The sequence below is a fragment of the Sus scrofa genome, chromosome 9, assembly GCF_054392235.1.
Source record: "Sus scrofa isolate SSC_HxYL_T2T_F1_AM1 chromosome 9, Sscrofa_HxYL_maternal_Yorkshire_Landrace_v2.0, whole genome shotgun sequence".
NCBI classification, from domain to species: Eukaryota; Metazoa; Chordata; class Mammalia; order Artiodactyla; family Suidae; genus Sus; species Sus scrofa.
Window position 1 is genome coordinate 63,221,951 of NC_139391.1, and position 17,590 is coordinate 63,239,540.

The 17,590-nt window shown below is 44.3% G+C and overlaps 1 long non-coding RNA gene across 1 annotated transcript in view; it reads left to right on the forward strand.

Annotated features, from left to right (window-relative positions):
- LOC110255465 (uncharacterized) overlaps positions 1 to 17,590 on the forward strand; it is a 93,109-nt gene that overhangs the window by 32,349 nt on the left and 43,170 nt on the right. The window lies entirely within an intron of this gene.

Below are 17,590 nucleotides of genomic sequence, written 5' to 3' on the forward strand. Positions count from 1 at the left end.
ATGGAACAGGTGACTTTCTTTGCAGTCACCTTCAACAGACTGGGGTAACATGATACCTTCAACAGACTGGGGTAAGGACTGAGGTATTCTGTGATAAGACTCGGGTCATTCTCTACAAAATTGGGTGCCTAGTGTGTGGTCCTAAATCAGAGTTTGGCAGACTATGGCTCTTAGACCAGATCCTGCCCATCTTCTATTTTTATAAATGGCTCACTCAGTGCAGTTTTCAATGTCTTCTTTTTCTGCTTCTTTTATTTTTTCTTTTTATGGCTGTATCTGTACCATACGAAAGTTGCTGGGCTAGGGATTGAATTGAAGCTGCAGCTGCCAGCCTATGCCACAGCCATGGCAACACCAGTTCTGAGTGGCAGCTGTAACCCACACTGCAGTTTGTGACAATGCTGGATCCTCCCACTGCCTGAGGTCAGGGATTGAATCCAAATCATTGCAGGTTCTTAACCTGCTGAGCCACAATGGGAACTTGAACATTTTTTGTGTGTGGTAAAATACACATAAGTTTTTACCAGCTTTACCACTTTAAGTGCATAGCTCACCAGCAGTACGTAGATTCACATTGTTGTGCAAAGCATCACACTGGGGTAACCACCAGAACTTTCCGTCTCTCCAAACTAACCTTTTGTCCACATTAAACTTTAACTCCCTCTCCCATCCTCCAGCACCTGACCCCTTGCATCCATCTTTCTGTCTCTATGAATTTGCCTCTTCCAGTGACCTCCTCCTATGACTGGAATCAGACAGGATTTACTCTCTTGTGTCTGACTTATTTCTCTGAACTGTCCTGAAGCTTCTTACATGTTGTAGCCTGTGTCAGAATTTGCTTCTTTTTTAAGGTCAAATAATATTTCACTGTCTAGAGATCAAATTTTATACATCTGTCCCATGTAGATGGACATTTAGGTTATTTCTTTCCACCCTTCAACTCTTGGGATTAATGCTGCTAGGTGAATGGGATTGCAGACTCCAGTTCTTTGAGGGCTAGACCCAGAGGTGGTATTGCAGTAAAAATCACCTGATAATTTTAAATGTAACTTTTTATGGAACTGCCATATTGTTTTCCACAGTGGTTTCATCATTTTACATTCTCATTAGCAAGGGTTCCAATTTCTTCACATCCTCATCGGTACCTTTTTTTTTTTCTGTTTTTTGTTTGTTTGTTTTCTGCTTTGTTTAGTTTTGGTTTTGATGGTAGCCATCCTAGTGGGTGTGAAGTATCTCATTGTGGTTTTGGTTTGCATTTACCTGTTGATAAGTCATGATGAGTATCTTCAGGGGCTTATTGGCCAATCATATGTCTTCTTTGGAGAAACATCTCTTAAAGTCTTCTGCCTATTTTTGAATCATATTTTTTGGTGCTTGTTATGGAATTGTAGTTCTCTACACATTCTGGATGTTAATCCCTTGCCAGATATGCAATTTGCACATCTTTCCTCCCACTCTGTGGGTTGCCTTTGGTAAATAAAGTTTTACTGTGATATAGCCTTTCTCACTCCTTCCCTATTGTCTCTGGCTGCTTTCAGGCATAACAGCCAAGTTGGAAAGTTTGCTAACATCTGTTCTACATATCTCAGCACATCCAGTGCTGAAACCAGCCACTGTTCTCTGATCAGATGGTGAGATATGCTCTCTGGCCCCAAACCCCAGGGGCATGGGTGTCCAGGTTGCTAGCCCTTGGCATCCTCTTGGCCTGAAGCCCTCTGGATCTTGGTTAAGTTGTGTTGCTTTCTCTTGCAACATCTGTGTAGGAGGCTAGGCACCCCCCTAAACTGTGGCCCAGACAGAGGACTGGCAGTCAAGTCCAAAGGGCTCCTGCCCTGGCCTGAATGTCTGTGGTGGACATGCTCGTGTGTCCACGGACCCAGGAAATGGGAGGAATGGGCCCTGAGTTACAGGCCCTCTCATGGTGGCACCTCCATTCCCTGAGATGTTTATTCTCCATCCCAGAGGCTGCTGAGAGGTTCCTTGGAGCAGGATGAGCCTGTGTCTAGATGTGGAATGTGATTTCTCAGGCAGAGGAGGGTGCATCCTTGGACCTCTCAGCAGCAGCTTGAGTCTCCCATCCTCTGAGCTCATACCCAGAGATTGGAAGTAGCTGCATGGAGTTAAGACCCTGTCTCAATGTGTGGCTGGCTTTACTTGTAGTTATGGCTACCTGGTAAGAAAGGAATTTAGATGAGAGTGAATATAAGCAAAGTGAAGGTAACATGAATATACATATGTGTTTGTCTGTTTCAAATGGAAAAAAAAATCATAGAGCCAAACCAGGAATTTTCTAGGGTAGTGATGCTGGGCTTTAACCACATGTTCCCAGGGGATGGTTTTACCAAAGAGAGCCCCTGGGGACACCTAGGACTGAGGCTTGTGACCAAAAAGTCCCTTGGAAGTTATGGAAACCATCTGTTTCTCATATTTGGGGGTCACTGCTCCATCTGAGGATCTGGTGAGTATTTTGTGAAGGATGCACAATCTGAATGTGGGCTCATAGCCCTGCCTGCCATTTTGGCAGCATCTTTCCCCTTCCCCTGACATGGTGGGCTAGGAAGACCCATGAGCTATAATCCTGGAGTAGGTGTGCCCCCATGTATCTCCCCAAGCAGAGGAAGAAGGGGCTGTGTTGAGACAACCTGGTTAAGAGCTTGGTGTCTGGAGCTCACTGATGGTTCAGAGTTCCCAGACACACTCGGCAGAGAGGGTCTCACTGATGCTGGCCTGTTGTCCAATGGTCCTAGGCTCATTCTGCTCAAAGGCACACTGCTGTTTGTCTTTACAGCTCTGCAGGGAGTTACAACCTTGCTGCCTTTACCTCTCCTTGAACAGAACACAGGAGAAGTTAGAGAGAATGGAATTCACCAGAACAAACCTATCACCCTGCTGATGTATGAGATTTTGCCTGTCTTGGCCCCATTGGAAATAAAATTCATGGTGTTTGTTTGAATACAAATTTTCTCCTTCCTTCCTTCCTTCCTTCCTTCCTTCCTTCCTTCCTTCCTTCCTTCCTTCTTTCTTTCTTTCTTTCTTTCTTTCTTTCTTTCTTTCTTTCTTTCTATTGTTGACCTTTTTATTATATTACCAATTATCACCTGTTTGCCTAGGTAGCAAGTTGGTCTTTGGGAAGCATAGGAGACAAGGTATGTGATTTTGCTATGGTTCCATAGCTGTGGATGTGAAAATAATGCAGTTTACCCATCAAAAGCACAGACTGGGATGAGGAGCAGGGCTGCTGTTTGCCATTTTCTATATTTATGCTTCTTTTCCTCTTTTATATTCATTCCTTTCACTTGAATGGCAGTTGTACATTTGCCTTCTAAGGGCTAATTCCCCTTTGGTGTTTTTATTTTTTATTTGATTGCAGCCTGGTTGATTGACAGCATTACATTAGTTTCTGCTGTACAGAGAAGTGATTCAATTATACATATAGGTACATTCTTTTTCATCCCTGGATATTTTTAGGGGAAGAGGTTCAGGTAATAAGAGTTGTTTCACAGTCATGAAATTGATTCAAAGTAATAATTAGTGAAACATGGAGAGGAAAACAGCCAGCCACCATGAGGCTAGAATGAAGTTCAAACCATGGGGTCTTTCTTGTGAGCATGGCTGTCTGCAGCAACATATTCCAAAGTAGAAACCAGCAGTGGGGAGGAAGTTCTTCTGCAAAGAGACCCAGCAGCGTGTTAATGAAAGAAAAAGTGGAAAACTTTGCATTGATGCCCCTCCCCCACTGTGATAGCACAGACACCTGACAGTGCAGTGGCCCTCGAGCTGGCTTGCAGAATTCATTGGTTATTTTTTCCACATGCATTCATGGGTTGATCACTCTGGGAGACACTGAGGTCCCCCCAACAGGCTTGGGGGCACAAGGACAGAGGTTGGACATGGGTCCCCTAGATTTGAGGCACGAGGCTGGCAGGACCCTTGTGCTGATTGAGGCCCTTCTTCCCTGGGGGCAGCTCCCCTGGCCCTCATGTCTGCAGCAGCCTTGGTAAATGACTCTGGATGTGGCCTGTGGATACCTACCTCCCCACCCCAAGGGACCTACAGACTCAGCTGCTCCCCACCACCAACACACTAATGTGCCACACACACCTGTAATCTAAAATGCCTTAGGGTGGCTTGGTAGGTCTGTGGGGGGCATTGGCAGACCTTCCCCTTCCTAGAACTTTCTTCCTTGTGGAATTTAGAGATAATCCAGAGGCAGACTTCAGGCCAACATCACTCAGGCCACCATCATCTGCCCACCCCTAGCTTTGTCCTGAGAAGGACTGTGTCACACATCCCAACCATCCTGGCATCCATTCCCCAGCCTGGAATCTCTGTCAGCGCCCTGGACAGGCCAAAGGGGGGATGGTGTTTCTTTTTTTTTTAAATTTTTTTGTTAAAGTATCATTGATTTACAATGTTCCTTCAATTTCAGTTGTATAACAAAGTGACCCAGTCATACATATATGTTTATTCTTTTTTTTATTACGTCTTTCTGTGCTGTACTGTATGACTTCATTGCTTATCCACTCTAAATGTAACATCTACCAACCCCAAATTCCCTGTGAATCTGATCCCCCCACCCCAGCAACCATAAATCTGCTTTCCATGGCCAGATATGTTGTTTCTGTGGCATCTGCATCTGGCACCCCTCCCACAGGACTGGCTCCACGTGGCTCCCTGGTGGCTATCACCAGTGGTGTCCAGGGAGAACTAATTGGTAAGTCTCTTCTGTGACTCAGATCAGGCCAGGGCTGGAGGCATCTCAGAAGGAGTCTGTGGCCTGCAGGGCCTCAAAAATCCAGCTTCCCATGAGGATGCAAGAGCAGCTGGTGGGGACCAGGTATCCAGTGTGTGTGAGTGAAGTACACCCACCTCAGGAGTCCCAGGCAGCACCTCATCCTGCTTCTTACTTGGGGTGCCCATCACCCAAGAGATCATCCATGGGGAGCATGAGACCATGCCTGGCACTGTCTCACCTCACCTGGGGGTTGGCAGCTGTTCCGTGCAGCACAGGCTGGAAGTGCATGGGATCCCATTACCTGCCTGGGGGTTGTCCCTGCAGCACAGCCACCTGGGGCCAGGACGCATGCTCACAGCCAAGGCACTTGCCCTGGTTCTTGGTTACCAAGGGTGCAATGGTCTCCAGATTTCCTCTGTGCAGTTTTTGACTACTTTTTTTTTTTTTGGATTGACATTTTTTACTGTTACAAAGGTAAATTTTGTTCTGGTAAATTAATCCAGATGTCAGTTTCCTTCCCCTTCCTGACCCTGCCATGCACTTGACTGTCCTGTCTTCTTCCTTATGTAGTGTCACCTGTGTGGGAAGAGGGCCCTGCTGTGCCCCTGTGGTAGTCCTGCTGCCTCTGTCCTCACCCCAACTTTTCTTAAGTTTCTCCTGAGGCACTCAGGGAGAGAGAGGGGCCCCACTGGAGCCCTGCACATTACAAGGTACAGCTTTGAAAATCAAGGGAGGAAATGCTGCAGAGTAAAACCGATCCATCTACTGGGAGCCTGAGTGACAGGCCAACCCCAGAAGGGGGTTCATGGACATGAGGGTGGGGTCTGGTGGGTCTGGACTGAGCATGTGGTTAGATGCCCTTCTGCTGGCCTCTATTCAGAGGGCTGGGCTCTTTGTCAGAGAGGGTCCCACTGTCCCCATCCTCTTTCTGATTTGCTTTCTGCAGTGAAATGCTGCCTCCACCCCACTGCAGCCCCTACTGTCCTGCCAGACAGAGGGCCCTGGAGCCATGTATGACCAGTATGTCTGGGCCTGTGACTTCTGGGCTGACTGGCCATGAGGGCCAGGAGGCAGTTGGCAAGAATGGGTTTATCTGTATGGAGACACAGAGTATAATGTCAGAGGTGGCCTAGTTTGTTAAACAGCAAAGGGATTAATAGTGGTAAAGCTGCCCCACCCCCCCATGGGCCTCTGTGAGCTCGTGCCTCAGTGGGCAGGACATTCCCCTAGCACTGAGGTTAGGCCAGAATTTTCCTGTCATGCCTAGGGCCCCAGGACCCCCACAAAGGGCTGAGGTAATTCCCAGGGCTTCCCCCTGCCCAGTGTGGGGTCCCTGTGTCCGGGAGAGCCACTTGCACCCCACAAGCACACATGCAGGCCTGTGGCCACACTGTGGACCCATGTGTAAATTTGATTCTTATTCTGTCCTCATAGAAAATTGTGAAAACAGGAAAAGGGACAGTCACACAACCTGGGTTCTGCTTTCTGAGGCTGGGGCTCTGCCGCATGGGTCAGGGCTGTGTTCATTTCTGCTTTGTGTACTTTCTGTTCTAGCTGGAAAGGGGATGTTGAGTATAGTGTCAGTGCAGCCAATGAGGTGAGACAGGCTTGCCTGTGATCAGGCATCTGAACAGGGATAAGCCCAGGGGGCTGTCCTCAGTGTCCCCGAGGTGCTCTCACCCTCCTGTGCCAGGTCCCCTGCATGCGGGGCCAGCCCACATCCACCCCCTCAGATACTGTACCAGGCTATGGGGCAGAGGGGGGCCTAGAATGGGCAGGCTGGCCTGGGGGCTGTGCTGGGTATGGAGTCAGGGGACCTGGTTCTAGCTCTGCCCCTACCTGGCTGTGGCTGGGAAACCCCTGCCTCTCAGGCCTCACCTTTACTCTGAAATGGGGGCAGTAAGGCCCACCCATCCCCATGGGGATCCCTGAGGTGCCTGGATCTGGAGGGACTGAGGGTGCCCACTCTGCTGGCCTGTCCACAACCTGAGCTGTAGGTCCTCCCTTGCCTGGAGCTCCAAGGGAGTGGGGTCCCTGGCATAGAGTCCCCCACCCAGGCTGGTGTCACTTATAATGATGCCAGCTGCACTTTCAGTGCAGAAGATGGTGGTTCACCTTGACTGACCATTTATACCATACTACTGTGCTAAGTGCCTACTGTGTTCCCAGTGGGCCAGGTGGGTGCCTTTCCAGCCTTCACCCTGCAGTGGGGGTCTGACCCTCCAATATCAGTACTTGTAAAAATAATCCCCATTGCAGCCCATGTACCCAAGATCAGGGGTCCTGCCACCTTCCAAGAAGCTACTCTGAAACCTGGCTTCAGGAAGCCATGTCAGGTTCTGGAAGGTTCCTCAGCTCAAGGTGACTGGAAGGGGTTTCAGGGGCAGCCTCACCCCACCTCAAGCTCATTTCTACCCACCAGGAGATGACTCTCTCCTTCAGGCCTTTAGAGCAGGGTCCCCATCCCCCTAGAGTCTGTCTGTGGGGTGTGAATCGCCTGTCTCTGCCGTGTACCTGTGGTGGCCATGAACTTGTCAACCAGACTTCTTGAACCTTGCTTTTCTTATCTGTAAGATGGGAGTAGTCACTGGACTTAGAGTAAAGCTGTGCTCATCAGATGTGGGTGCTTGAAACTTTCCTGGGATCTAAAACACATCCGTGAGGGCAGAGGCACTGAGAGGGCCAAAGCTTCTCTCATGGTGGTGCTTGAGTTTTGTGGTTGTATCATTGAAATGCCAGATGGGGCTTCATGGGCTGGTGTGGAAAGGGGGGCATAGGAGAGCTAAGCATGATCTGCAGGCTCCCCAGGGGCTTGACCTGGTCAGTAACTTTCAGTCGCAGAGGAGACATCTAAGAAACATTAATTTCCTCAATCATTTCTTCTTTCTTATGGGTGATTTTGGGGTAGTGGGAGTCTTTATCTAGTCTTCAGATATGTCCTTGGTGTCTGGAGCAGGCCCTGCCATGTTGGGATGTTTTCTTCATTCAACATGTCATTTTTTTGGTCTTTTTGTCTTTTAGGGCAACACCCATGGTATATGGAGGTTCCCAGGCTAGGGGTCCAATCAGAGCTGTAGCGGCTAGCCTACACCAGAGCCATAGCAACATGGGATCTGAGCCGAGTATGCGATCTACACCACGGTTCATGGCAATGCCGGATCCTTAACCCACTGAACAAGGCCTGGGATGCTAGTCGGGTTTAGCAACAGCTGAGCCACAATGGAAACTCCCAACATGCCATTGTTGAATGAAGGACTGAGCAAAGTTTTGAGCCACAAATTCATTAACACGTTGGTTTCCCCTATGTCACAACCACTGAAGTAAAGATCTTCCAAAAGGGTGCAGCAGTTGAGCCATGAGAGCTTTCTGTGGTCAGATGGCTGAGGGTGAGAGAATCTGACCCCCCCATAGAGGTTCCCAGATGAACACACAGATAAAGTTCTTGAGGACAGAGTGACATCTGAGTGAAAGAGTGTGGCTGTCCTAGCCATGCCAGAGACACTGTGAAAATGTGGCTGCCTACTGTAAAGAGCAGGCCACAGTTCCTTAAGAGTTAACCAGAGAGCTTCTATATGACTCAGAAGTTCCACTTCCAAGAGAATGAACACATGTCCACCTCTTCATACCCAGGGGGCATGAACACATATGGCTGTTCACAGCAGTGTTATTGACAGTAGCCCCAACATGTAAATTACCCCATTGCTATCCTCAGATGAATGGATAAACATGCATCATCCATTCATACAGTGGAATATTATTCACCTATGAAAGGGAATGAAATACTTCACATGCTCCAACATGGATGAACCTCCAAAACCTTATGCCAAGTGAGAGAATCCAGACAAAGTCATACACGTGTGATTCCCTTTGTATGAAATGCACTGAATAGGAAAATCCACAGAGTTGGAAAGTGGATTAGTGGTGGCCAGGGGCAGGATTGGCTGGGGAAGGGGAATTTGGAGGAGGAAGGAAGGACAACTAATGGGTGGTCATATTGGGGGTTACAGAAATGATCCTGTGATGTTTGTACAAACTGCTAAGCACCACTGAATTGAACACTTTAAATGGTGAATTTTATCTCAATGTAAAAAAATTGGATAAAAATACCACCACACACCTATTAGAATGGCCAAAATCCAGAGCATTAACACCAGATACTGGGGGGGATGTGGAGCAACGGGAACACGCATAGTTGCTGGTGAGGATACAAAGACAATTTAGTGGCTCCTTACAAAACTAAATAGGCTCTCACCATATGATCAGCAGTCATGCTCCTTGTTATTTACCCAATGGAGTTTCAAACTTAAGTTTACACAAAACCTGCACATGGGTATTTATAGCAGCTGTATTTATCATCACCCCAAATTGGAGGCCTTCAGTAGGTGGATGGATATATAAACTGTGGTCCATCCAGACCATGGATGGAATATTATTCAGCACTAAAAAGAAATGAGCTGTCCCAGCCTAAAAAGACATGAAGGAACTTTAAAAGATTAAGACTGAGGGAAAGAAGCCCATTTGATAAGGTCACACACTGTGTGGCTCCAACTATGTGAAATTCTGGAAAAGGCAAAACTATGGAGACAGTAGAAACAGCAGTGGTTTCCAGGCATGGGGGTTTTGGGGAGGGATGAACAGGCAGAGCTAAGAGGTTTTTACAGCAGTGAAAATACTCACCATGGTCCTGTAATGGTGACTGAAGAAGATATATGACTGAAAACCCATAGAATGTATACCAAGAGTGACCCCTGATTTAAGCTGTGGACTCTGATGTGTGATGATGTGTCAGTGTGGGTTCACCAGCTGCAAAAAATGGACCACTCTGGTGGGGATGTTGACAGTGGGGAGTGGGGGCAGGGCTGTGCTTGTGTGGGGCCAGTAGGTATAGGGAAATCCTGTACCTTCCCTTCAATTTTGTTGTGTAAAAAAACTGCTTTAAAAAAAAAAGTCTTAAAAAGCAGTTAAGCAAAGAAGAAAACCAAACTGTCTGCCTTTGGGAAAGAATAATGTGTTTTGAAGTGAAATTCCATTCTGTTTGCCAGAGGGCTCTTCTGCCTGGACTTCTGCTGTCTTCTCATCCCTAATGCCCATGACACTGTCCCCAACAATACCAACACATGCAGCCTGCACCTGGGGTTCTGCTTGTCCTGGATAGGGTCACAGGCAATCTCTTTCAGGAGACTGGAATTCTGTGTGCCAAGGCCTTTCATTGTCCCCAGTGACCTGATTTGTGTTAGAGGCATCCATGGCGGGTAGCACTGGGGAACATCCCTGGCAGTCACACTGTCCTGTCCTTCTTGAGTCTTTGCTGCTTCTTACAGGCTACTTAAGAGAAATGGAGAGGGAGGAAGGAAAGAGGGAAGGAGGGCATTATTAAGAAAGACCACAAGAACCAGGTTACCTTGTGCTGCCTGTGGCTCTCTCCTCTATTTGGGGTATTACCATGGGGTAATAAACTGCAGTCACCATGACTGGGGGCCCTGCAAACCTGCTGCCACCTGTACTTTCTGGTCCATTCCAATCAGTCAGGAAGCTGCAGACATTGGTTGCTTTGACTCAGGGTCAACAATTTGTTGCTGATTCTTTTGTTTACTTTTTCTTTTTAATTAATTAATTAATTAATTAATTTGCTTTTTAGGGCTGCATCCACAGCATATGGAGGTTCCCAGGCTAGGGGAGCTACAGCTGATGGCTTACACCACAGCCACAGCAACGCAGGATCCAAGCTGTGTCTGCGACCTATACCACAGCTCATGGCAATGCCAGATCCTTAACCCACCAAATGAGTCCAGGGATCAAACCCACAACCTCATGGTTCCTAGTCAGATTCATTTCTGTTATGCCATGATGGGAATTCCTTCTTCTTCTTTTTAAAAATAAATTTCAGTGAAGTATAGTCGACTTAAAATGTGTTAGTTTCAGGTATACAGCAAAGTGCATCAGCCATACATATACATATATATCCACTCTTTTTTAGATTCTTTCCTCATATTAGACTATCATGGAGTACTGAATAGATTTCCCTGTGCTATACAGCAGGTCCTTGTTACCAATCAATTTTGTACATAGTAGTGTGTATATGCCAGTCCCAACCTCCCAATCCATCCCTCCTCCAGCATTTTCCCCTTTGGTAACCATAAGTTTGGTTTTGAAATCATTGAGTCTGTATCTTTTTTGTAAATAGTTCTTTTGTATCATTTTTGTTAGATTCCACATATTAGTGATTTCCTATGATGTTTGTCTTTCTCTAATTTCATTTAGTATGATCATCTCTTGGTCTGCAAAGAGTCTTTTGTATTCTGACAGGCAGATTGCTTTCAACAACTGTTTTGTATTTGTTTTGCCTGACTTGTGTTGTGGCCTTTGTGTTTTAACCAGAAACAGAGCTAGTCTCTTACTTAGTTTACAAAGTTCCTGCACAAATTATCTGATGTGATTTACTCAGGAAGATGAGAATTATAGCATTGTGTGGCAGATGAAGAGGCTAAGGTTCAGAGAAGTATAGAGACTTTGTCAAAGTCACACAGCAAGTGGCACCCCCAAGACTGGTGTGTGGTCCTAGAAGGTGACATACAGAGGCATGGGCCCCTCATACATATTTGGGAGGGGGGGGTGGCAGGTGGCCAGGGCATAAAAAATGGGATGGATTTCAGGGAAATGGTCACATGTGGAGTCACTAGTGCTGGTGGTGTCACAGACAGCTCTGAGCCCAGTGGGGTGAGCTTGCCACAGGGTATTTGGGCAACAGAGGTCCAGAACTACCTCTGAACCAGAGGTCTCTGCTTTCTCTGATGGATTTCAAATTTCACACAAGGATATTGTGGACTGTGCACCTGGAGGGTACTCAGGATTGAGAAAAGCAGAACACTGACCCCAGAGAGCTGTAGTGCCTGTCAACAGAATTATTCCTTTGAGCCCAGATTCTAGCATCTTCCCACACAGAGAAAAGTGCTAAATTCATTGACTTGAGATGTCTGGTTTTCTTAAATTAACAATAATCTTTCTAAAAAGTTCATTCCAGGAGTTCCTGTCATGGCTCAGTGGTTAACAAATCTGACTAGGAACCATGAGGTTGCAGGTTTGATCCCTGGCCTTGCTCAGTGGGTTAAGGATCCAGCGTTGCCATGAACTGTGGTGTAGGTTGCAGACACGGCTCAGATCCCACGTTGCTGTGGCTCTGGTGTAGGCCAGTGGCTACAGCTCTGATTTGACCCCTAGCCTGGGAACCTCCATTTGCCACAGTAGCAGCCCAAGAAATGTCAAAAAGACCAAAAAAAAAAAAAAAGTTCATTCCATTGAAGAATGGTTGATTTACAATATTGGGTTAATTTCTTCTGCACAGCAAATTGATTCAGTGATATATAATTAATATATATTGTTATATACATATACATTCTTTTTTATGTTCTTTTCCATTAGGGTTTATCATAGGATGTTGAATATAGCTCCCTGTGCTATACAGTAGGATGTTGCTGGTTATCCAGTCTATAGATATTAGTTTGCCTCTGCTAATCCCAAACTCCCCATCCATCCCTCCCCTGGCAACCACAAGTCTGTTCTCTATGCCAGAGTCTGTTTCTGTTTCATAGATAAGATCATTTGTGTGATATTTTAGATTCCACATTTAAGTTATATGATATTTGTCTTTCTCTTTCTGACTTATTTCACTTATTTTGTATTTTTTGTCTTTTGTCTTTTCCAGGGCTGCACCCATGGCATATGGATGTTCCCAGGCTAGGGGTTCAATTGGAGCTGTTGCTGCTGGCCTATGCCAGAGCCACAGCAATTCCAGATCTGAGCCGTATCTGTGACCTACACCACAGTTCATGGCAATGCCAGATCTTTAACCCACTAAGCAAGGCTAGGAATCTAACCTGCAACCTCATGGTTCCTAATTGGATTTGAACCGTGAAGGGAAATCCACTGACTTATTTCTTTTTTTTTTTTTTTTTTGTCTTTTGTCTTTTGTCTTTTGTTGTTGTTGTTATCTCTTGTTGTTGTTATCTCTTGGGCCGCTTCCGCGGCATATGGAGGTTCCCAGGCCAGGGGTCGAATCGGAGCTGTAGCCACCGGCCTACGCCAGAGCCACAGCAACGCGGGATCCGAGCCGCGTCTGCAACCTACACCACAGCTCACGGCAACGCCGGATCCTTAACCCACTGAGCAAGGGCAGGGACCGAACCCGCAACCTCATGGTTCCTAGTCGGATTCGTTAACCACTGCGCCACGACGAGAACTCCCTGACTTATTTCACTTAGGATGATGATCTCTAGTTCCACCCATATTGCTGCAAATAGCATTATTTCATTCTTTTTAATGGCTGAGTAGTATTCCATTCTATGTATGTATGTATATATCTATATCTATCTATATCTATATCTATATATCACATTTTCTTTATCCATTCCTCTGCCAATGGACGTGAAGGTTTTTTCCATGTCTTGGCTATTGTGAATAGTGCTGCAATGACCACTGAGGTGCATGTATCTTTTCAAATTAGAATTTTGTCCAGATACATGCCCAGGAGTGGAATTGCTGGATCATAGCTCTATTTTCAGTTCTTCGAGGAACCTCCATTCTGTTCTCCATAGTGGCTCTACCAATTTACATCCCCACCCACAGTGGAGGATTGTTCCTTTTTCTTCCTGACTCCTCCAGCATTTGTTCTTTGTAGACTTGTTAATGATGGCCATTCTGACCCATGTGAGGTGGTACCTCATTGTAATTTTGATTTGCATTTCTCTAATAATTAGTGATGTTGAACATATTTTCATGGACCTATGGGTTATCTGTCTTTGGAGGAATGTCTCTTTAGATCTTCTGCACATTTTTGGTTGTGGTGTTTGTTTTTTTTTGTTTGTTTGTTTTTGAGTTATAGGAAGTATTTGTATATTTTGGAAGTTCAGCCAATGTTGGTTGCATCATTCATAAATACTATCTCTGAGTCCATATGTTGTCTTTTCCTTTTGTTTATGGTTTCCTTTGATTAGGTCATTTAATTGACAGAAATCTTTTCATGTTCCAGCTACCTAGTCTCTGTTGCAAACCCCCCTCCATATCCTGATTCCTTCCAAACTTCTTCACTGCCATCCCTCAGAGCAACCTGAGAGGCTGCCTACTAGGCTTAAGGCCACGGGAAGTCCACTGAATAAAACAGAAGCCTCAGCTTTTAAACTGTGCTTTTTTTTTTCATTTTAGGGCCACATGCGTGGCATATGGAAGTTCCCAGGCAAGGGACCTGAGAATAAAATAGCAGCTGTAGCTTCTGGCCTACACCACAGCCAGAGCAATGCCAGATCCCAGCTGGGTCTGCGATCTGCACTGCAGCTTGTGGAAACACTGGATCCTTAATGCACTGAGTGAGGCCAGGGATCAAACTTGCAGTCTCATTGATACTAGTTGGGTTTTTAACCCACTGAGCCACAATGGGAACTCCATAGATCGTTGTTTCTGTTATTGTCCCCTGGTTTGCACATGCTCTGACATTGAGTTCACAGCAGGGGGCCAATGCCCACCTTTCCTGGCTAGTTTGGTGAATAAGTCTTGTTCCTTTAAAAGCCCTCTCATTGGGTTGGGTGTGTGTGGAGCCATGGCTCAGAGATATACTTCCAGTTAATCAATGGTTATTTATAAACTGCCTCTGGGGATGGAAGAAAATACTTCATGCAAACGGGGATCAAAAGAAAGCTGGAGTAGCAATACTCATATCAGACAAAATAGACTTTAAAATGAAGAATATCTTAAGGGACAAAGAAGGACATTACATAATGATCAAAGGATCAATCCAAGAAGAAGATATAACAATTTTAAATATCTATGCACCCAACATAGGATCAACACAATATATAAAGCAACTGCTAATGACCTTGAAAGGACAAATTGACAATAACACAATAATAGTGGGGGACTTTAACACCCCACTTACAGCAATGGACAGATCAACCAGACAGAAAATCAATAAGGAAACACAGGCCCTGAATGATGCATTAGACCAGATGGACTTAATAGATATTTATAGGACATTTCATCCAAAAGCAACAGAATACACATTCTTCTCAAGTGCACATGGAACATTCTCTAAGATTGATCATATCCTGGGCCACAAATCTAATCTTGGTAACTTTAAGAAAATTGAAATCATATCAAGCATCTTTTCTGACCACAACACTATACGACTGGAAATCAACAACAAGAAAAAATCTGCAAAAAACACAAACACGTGGAGACTCAACAACATGCTACTAAACAACCAATAGATCACTGAAGAAATCAAAGAGGAAATTAAAGAAATACCTAGCAGCAAATACCAGCGAAGATACAACACTCCAAAACCTATGGGATGCAGCAAAAGCCATTCTAAGAGGAAAGTTTATAGCAATACAAGCCCACCTCAGGAAACAAGAAAAAGCTCAAAGAAACAAGCTAATGTTACATCTAAAGCAGCTGGAGAGAGAAGAACAGACAAGACCTAAAGTTAGTAGAAGGAAAGAAATCATAACAATCAGAGCAGAAATCAATGAAATAGAAATGAAGAAAACCATAGAAAAGATCAATGAAATGAAAAGGTGGTTCTTTGGAAAGATCAACAAAATTGCTAATCCCTTAGACAAACTTATCAAGCAAAAAAGAGAGAGGACTCAAATCAATAAAATTAGAAACGAAAAAGGAGAAGTAACAACAGACATCACAGAAATACAAAGGATCATAAGAGACTACTATATGCAATTATATGCCAATGAAATGGAAAACCTAGAAGAATTGAACAAATTCTTAGAAAAGTGCAATCTTCCAAGACTAAACCAAGATGAAATAGAAGAGATGAATGGACCCATCACAAGAACTGAAATTGAAACTGTGATTAAAAAACTTCTAACAAACAAAAGTCCAGGATCAAACATTAGAGAAGGGCTAAGACCTCTCCTTCTGAAACTATTTCAAAAAATTGCAGAGGAAAGGACACTCCCAAACTTATTTTATGAGGCCACCATCACCGTGATTCCAAAACCAAAGACTCCACAAAAAAAGAAAACTACAGTCCAATTTCTCTGATGAACATCGATGCAAAAATCCTCAATGAAATACTAGCAAACCACATCCAAAAATACATTAAAAGGGCTGTACATCATGATCAAGTGGGATTTAACCCAGGGATGCAAGCGTTCTTCAATATCCACAAATCCATCCATGTGATACACCTCATTAACAAACTGAAGAATAAAAACCATATGATCCTCTCAATAAACACAGAAAAAGCCTTTGACAAAAATCCAACACCCATTTCTGATAAAAACCCTTCAGAAAGTGGGCATAGAGGGAACCTACCTCAGCATAATAAAAGTCATATATGACAAATCCACAGCTAACATCATTCTCATTGGTGAAAAGCTGACAGAATTCCCACTGAGATCAGGAACAAGACAAGGATGTCTGCTCTCGCCACTACTCTTCAACATAGTTCTGGATGTCCTAGCCACAGCGATCATAGAAGTAAAAGAAATAAAAGGAATCCAAATTGGAAAGGAAGAAGTAAAATTATCACTATTTGCACATGACATGATACTCTACCTAGAGAATTCTAAAGACTCTACCAGAAAATTATTAGAGCTCATCCACGAATTTGGCAAAGCCGTAGGATACAAAATTAATACACAGAAATTGATGGCATTTCTATACACTAACAACAAAAGATCAAAAATAGAAATTAGGAAAGCAATCCCTTTTATCATCACATCCAAAAGAGTCAAATGCTTAGGAATAAACCCACCTAAGGAGACAAAAGACTTGTACTCTGAAAAGTATAAGGCACTGATGAAAGAAACCAATGATGACACAAATAGATGTAAAGATATACCATGCTCGTGGATTTGGAAGAGTCAATATTATCAAAATGACTATACTACCCAAGGCAATCTACAGATTCAATTCAATCCCTATCAAATTACCAAGGACATTTTTCACAGAGCTTGAACAAAATATTTTAAAGTTTGTTTGGAAGCACAAAAGACCCAGAAGGGCCAAAAACATCCTGAAAAAGAAAAGTGGAGCTGGAGGCATCAGGCTCCCGGACCTCAGACTATACTACAAAGCAACAGTCATCAAAACCTTATGGCACTGGCACAAAGACATATAGATCAGTGGAACAGGATAGAAAGCCCAGAATTAAACCCATGCACCTACAGCCAACTCATCTATGACAAAGGAGGAAAAGATATATGATGGAGAAAAGACAGTTTGTTCAATAAATGGTGCTGGGAAAACTGGACAGCCACATGGAAAAGAATAAAATGAGAACACTTCCTAACACCATACACAAAAATAAACTCCAAATGGGTTAAAGACCTAGATATAAGACCAGACACTATCAAACTCTTAGAGGAAAACATAAACCAAACACTCTCTGAAATAAACAACAGAAACATCTCAGATCTACCTATTAGATTATTGACAATAAAAACAAAAATAAACAAATGGGACCTACTCAAACTTCAAAGTTTCTGCACAGCAAAGGAAACCCTAAACAAAACGAAAAGACAACCCACAGAATGGGAGATAATCTTTGCAAGTGAATCAACTGACAAGGGATTCATCTCCAAAATTTGTAAACAAATTCTGCAGCTCCATACCAAAAAAACAAACAACCCCACCAAAAAATGGGCAGAAGATCTAAACAGACAGGTCTCCGAAGAAGACATACAGATGGCCAAAAAACACATGAAAAGATGTTCAATATCACTCATTATTAGAGAAATGCAAATCAAAACCACTATGAGGTACCACCTTACACCAGCCAGAATGGCCATCCTCAAAATGTCTACAAACAATAAGTGCTGGAGAGGGTGTGGAGAAAAAGGAACA